This window comes from Paroedura picta, chromosome 14 (assembly GCF_049243985.1).
Source record: "Paroedura picta isolate Pp20150507F chromosome 14, Ppicta_v3.0, whole genome shotgun sequence".
NCBI classification, from domain to species: Eukaryota; Metazoa; Chordata; class Lepidosauria; order Squamata; family Gekkonidae; genus Paroedura; species Paroedura picta.
The window spans coordinates 33,587,779-33,593,495 of NC_135382.1; the positions used below are offsets into that span (position 1 = coordinate 33,587,779).

The following is a 5,717-nucleotide window of genomic DNA, read 5'->3' on the forward strand; positions in this document are numbered from 1 at the left end:
GCCAACTCGGAATAAAAACCTCCGGTAACTCAACCAGCAATGGAAGCCACAAAGATTGAGGAACCCCAAATGGCCCGACTGAGCATGCTCAGTCCAAGAGGGACGGAATGTTGAACATCAATTAAACGAGAAGGGAAAGGAAACCAGCAGGGAAGGAAATTAGCTTGCTCAATCCCAGATGAGTATAAGATGAGCTTGAGCAGAAGTTTTCCAAATTGTTTATCCCACACACCCCTTCCCACAATGCCTCACAACCCCCCTCCCCAAGTTGTCAATAACTCTTAGTCCTGGAAACAAGATGGAACCACCATGAGCAGAGGCAAGATACCTCCAAGTCCTAGACTTTAAGGGGAAAGGACACGGGAAAGCCATCTCTTTCGTTCTCTGCTTGAGCACCAGATGTATTTGACCGGCCGCTGCCCGAAAGAAGATGCTACCCTCCACCAACAGCCAGACTGGCCCTTTCACTTATGAAGAGTGACCCTCCGGGGAAGCGATCCCCCAAGAACAACGGGGGCCCAGAGCAATTCCAGAGATTTCCACACTGCCGCCCACATTCTGGCGTAGCTTATTGTAATCAGTCAGCAATACCGCATTTGCTTTTAATTGAATTGTGGAGGGTGGGGGGGGTTTTTTGTTTTGTTTTTTCGTTTAAATGAGGATGATGGAAAACAACAGCCCAGGTGAACGTCGCTTTCTCATCACCGTAGGCCACGTTTATCGAGGCGGTGCTTCGGCGATGCCTAAGCATCCTTCCACGGGGAAAGAGACGAATGCGCTCGCAACTCCTTCCTGCAGCTTGCTTAGTGCTTTGTCAGTAAAATTACAGTAATATCTCATGCCATCTGTCCCGTTCCCTTCCCCACAGCAGGAGTCAACTTCGGCTATAAAGTTGCAAAGCTGAATTTAAATCTTAAATAGTTAGCATGCGAGGATGCGGGCGGTGGGTTGGGGGAGAAGAAGAATGTTCTGTTAAAAGGAAGGGGAAACAGCAGCGCAGTGCATAAAGATGAGCAATAAGAGGCATTTTCCATATTGTTTTTTTTTTAAGAGCAAGTAACTTATTGGGACTCACGTTGGTGTATAAAAATGCAAGGTGTTTGGATGTCTGTTCTGCAAAGGAGTCCCGAGCCAGGCCAAACAAATGTGCTTTCTCTATGAACCGTCCTGAATCCGTATTTTGTTGTTCCTTGTAAATCTCTACCTCCGTTCCTTCCCTTCTGGGAAAGCTGAGGAGCTTGGAATTGTTTGGCCTGGAGAAGACGAGGTTGAGAGGGGAGCTGATTGTTCTCTTTAAAGATTTGAAAGGTGGATAAGGGTGGGTGCTGATTAGTAATGAGATGAGAGACCACCAAGGAATTCCAGCGTCATTCCACAGAAGCAGGAAATTCCAAACTACCTCTGTTTGTCTCTTGGCTTGAAAACCCAACGGGGTCACCATTATTATTATTATTATTATTATTATTATTATTATTATTATTATTATTATTATTATTATATTTATAGCCTGCCACTCCCATAAGCCAGCTGCGATTGGACAACCTGTTAAGGCATGCTAGTCGATGCCAGATAGGGCAGCCTGACAGCCAATAGATAGCTACCTCAGGGAAGTAGCTGAGGAACAGAGACATATGGGTGTCTTCCACTGGGAGAAGACCCTTCTCCCGAAGGAAAAGATGGAGACAATTATCACCAATTCCCTCCTTCCACGGCAAACAGCCAGCTCCCCTACAACTGTTTCCCAGTGTCTATGATTGGGGAAGCCAAGTGAGCTGCCCGCAGGACAATCAAAAAATGTTTTTCTGCAAGCATAGTTGGCTGATAAGACATCCCATCCCTTTATAGCCTAAGGAACTGACGGTGGTGTGCATAGGCTTCCCTCCTCTGTCTTGTTCCCACAACAGCCCTGCGATGTAGGGCAGACCAGGTGGCATCACGGTCGAAGCCCGGAGCTATGGAAATCTGAGCTTGGATTCCCATTCATCCATGAAGCTGTCTACGTGGTCATGGGCCAATCAGTCTCTCTCTCTCTCTCTCTCTCTCTCTCTCTCTCTCTCTCTCTCTCTCTCTCTCTCTCTGTGGAAAAATACAGTAGTTAGATCCAGTCTACTGGGGGGGGTTGTGGGGGGGGTTAAACCTTAAATCAGCTGGGGAGGATCTGGATCAACGCCACCGTTCAGAAGGAGGGGGGAACCCTCACCTTTCCGACCACTATTCTCCTCGTAGAAGTCAGGTTTGGTTCTCCGCCAGGACCACAAAAAGACAAGTACAACCCAGAGGCATCTGTTTTCCCTAAACATGTGGTTCCATCCTCAGTCAAGTCAAGGAGGAGGCGCTAGTGAGAATATTTAGCATTTTGGGGAAAGAGGTGATTTATTTTATTTTCCATCACAGTCTCCTTAAGCAATTCCTGCTGCGCCACAAGAGTCTTGTCTCTGTTGAGGCAGAAGCGGGTTTGCTAATCAGCTAGGGGTTTTAACGGCCCACCAAATAAAACTGTGTTTTGTCAAGCAGTTGCTAACTTGCTACCAGGCCAATAAACGTCAGGGCCCGCTTAATAAACATCTTTTCCCCAACAAGATTCAATGAAGCCTCCACCAGGCTCCACGCATCCGCATGCATAACCCTTCCCAGTGACTCATGGCTCTTGGCAACCCTGAACTACAAGGCTCCAACCTGGGCCCCCAAAGCCACCACAGCGTCCCCTCCTGAGACTTCCTTGCAAAGATGGGCCGATGTTTTTTCCTCTTCTTCCGCATGAGCCTGCTTTGCTTGCGGAGATCTTCATCTGAAGCTCTCTGTTCTAAAAGCTCCAACTTTGGAGGTTGGAAACAGGCCCTTCTCAGCAGAGGCACCCCGACCACAAAGGCCCTCCTTAGAGAGGCTGATTTGGTCCCTCCCTTTCCTTAAAGCAGTTTTTAGAAAGTTTATGGGAGGCACCGGGGGTTAGATACAGAGGGCCATTCAAGCAAGGGTTGATTTGTTTGTGCTCTGGCAGACGCTCTGGCCTCGGGCTGGCAACGGGTGGGACCCAGAAGTGACATCATCATTCCAGGCAATGTGATGTCATTTCCTGGTCACACCAGAAGCTACATCATGATGTCACCATGACACCACTACCCTCAACTCCCCCACACAGAGTTGGAAAGGGACAGGAACCCACCAAAGTGAGGCACCTCGAGGGCAGCCAGTGTGTTTCCATGGCAGGAAATGAACTCAGCAAAGCATATCCCAGATCCTCATTCAGAATTCTAGCCCGGGGATGGCCAAGCGGTGTCTCTCCAGATGTCCATGGACTACAATTCCCATCAGGCGCTAACAGCGTGGCCAATTGACAGGGGCTCATGGTAACTGTAGCTCTCCAGTTGGGCTATTCCTGCTCGAGCCATTACATACCATGCTGGGTGAATCCTTGTCTGCGCTCATAGCGCCCTGAAGCAGCCGAGATCCTGGGAGCAGCAAAGCAGACCGTACCATGTCCAACTTCATGTAAAGAGAATCCCATTTGAATGTTCATCTGAAAACTGCCTACAAATTAAAAATAGCTCTTCAGGGAGAAAAGAAGGGCTTGGCTGTGTTAATTATCCACTTACCGGGCACAATTAGCGTGAGGACACTGGAAAATGTCATCTTTTGCCTTCCGTCTCAAGTGGTACAGTCCGTGCTGCCAGCTCATAGTCACCTCATTCTTCAGCCCCTACAGACGTGGCCAGAGAGATAAAGGCACGGCTCAGAATCTCACTTACTGGTTTTACCTGCTGTCTCGTGGAGCGGGCTTCTCTTCCCCTTTATTTCCAAGCCAGCTGCAATAACTGCAAGATATAAGTGTAAGACAATGAAGTGTTCATATATATAGGCCCTCCCACGAAATATATCCATATGAAACTGTAACTAACTTTATCGAAAGCCAAAGCCAGCTTCAGGAGAGGGCAGCTTTAAAAACGTATCGCTGAGCCCTAACTTTTACCGTCTATCACTTAGAAAGGTTGAAGCTTCCCTTTTAAAAATATTAAAAGAGTCCTAATAAACGCAAATGGTTTCCTGCATTTTGCGAGAGACCGTCGGAAACGGCCCATCGTTTTCAAACTGGGGTACGTTGGGAGAGGCGGCGGTGGAACGTTATGGGTATTAAATCAGTCTCCGCGGAACATTCCAGAGGTCCATTAAAAATTCAAAGCATTTACAAGCTGCACATAATTATAATTAACTATAAGGCTGTTGCAGCTATTAATACCTGATTTTCTTTTGTCCGCCGGTGCTTCCAATTGTGCACCGTTGCAGTCGAGAGCTCTCCGTTCTCCATCACGCTTGGGATGCAAGCCCAGCATACCCACTTTTAAATCCTTCTGCCCCCGACGCCGTATAAAACAACATAAAAACTTCACATCGCCATGCTTATTCCTGCAAGGAGAAGCCCAGTTGTTCTGATATTGCAGTGTCTCGATCCCTGCCGCCTATTCTGTTGAAGTTTTATTTTCAACTTGAAGATTTCACTGAAATGAAAGTGAGCGGCACAAAACCTACATATCCAAGATATTAGGGTCTCCATAAACGGAAGGCGTTGAAAAAAAACAACTCACTCAACAAACTGCTAGCTTTATACCAACACAACTTTTTAAGTAAGGAAATGTTCATTATTCAGCCTTTTGTGAGTGTGTGCCTGTAGTTAGTTTGGAGAGGGGAGGGGAAATGGCTGTGCTTTTATTTTTAATGCCAATTTAAAATATTTCTCCCTCCTAATATAATATTGACCCCTTTTTATTTTCATTCATTAAATATTTAAAATGATAGAATTCTACAGTTTCCAGTTCCAGGTTGGGAAATACATCTAGATGGAGGTGGAGCCTGAGGAGGGCGGAGTTTGACGAGGGGAGGGCCTTCAACAGGGCATAAAACTATAGAGTCCGTCTTCCAAAACCGGTATTTTCTCCAGGTGAGCTGATCTTTGTCGCCTGGAGATTGGTTGTAATGGCAGACCACCTAGGGGAAGTCAAACTGCGGCCCTCCGCATTCGCTGGGAATTGTAGTCCACGGACATCTGGAGGGCCGCAATTTGACTACCCCTGACCTAGAGGTTGGCAGCCCTTGATCATTCCGATTCATATTTCAACTGACTGATGTAAAAAGGTACTCCAAAAGTTTTTGAGAAGAGGAGCAGGGCAGAAATCTACCAGAGGAATACATAATAGTTTGAATAATTTAAAAAAATCAAAATAATGGAGTGTTTCTTATAAGCAGCAAGAAGGAAACCATCCCACAAGTTATTATAAGCTTGTTTAAAAGCCTACGTCGTTATCTGTCTCACAGTAACAGAGGCGACCCATGCTGAACACAAATGCAGCAGAGCCAGGCCTCCAATAGATATGGGCTTCTTTATGTTCGGGGGGGGGGGAGGCATGACTATGTAATTAAAAAAACAGAGAATCCCATCCCCCCCCTTGAATAAATGGCCTCTTGCAGTCAGTGGATATCTTAGGAAACAGGGAACTCCAAGAAGGGTTGAGAATAAATTAAAAGGGGAGAAGCAAGGGAGAGAAGAAAAGAAAAGGACAAAGAGGGAAGTTGGCTTATCCAACCCCCTACAGTGTTTTGCAGGGAGAGATCTGGCTCAAGAGGAATGGCACAATGATTCATTTCCTCCTACCCTCGTGATTCCCCTTAGGTGGCTGGTTCAAACCCGTCAAGTCCCCTACAAGAGACACAGTGCGGTGCACTGC

General features: G+C 46.8%; 1 long non-coding RNA gene across 1 annotated transcript; it reads right to left on the reverse strand.

Annotated features, from left to right (window-relative positions):
• Positions 1 to 3,597: 3,597 nt before the first annotated feature.
• Positions 3,598 to 5,717, reverse strand: LOC143823647 (uncharacterized). Its single transcript, XR_013226536.1, has 3 exons — positions 5,645 to 5,717; positions 4,235 to 4,401; positions 3,598 to 3,697 (listed from the first exon to the last, which is right to left on the reverse strand). It is a non-coding gene; the product is annotated as an uncharacterized LOC143823647 (long non-coding RNA).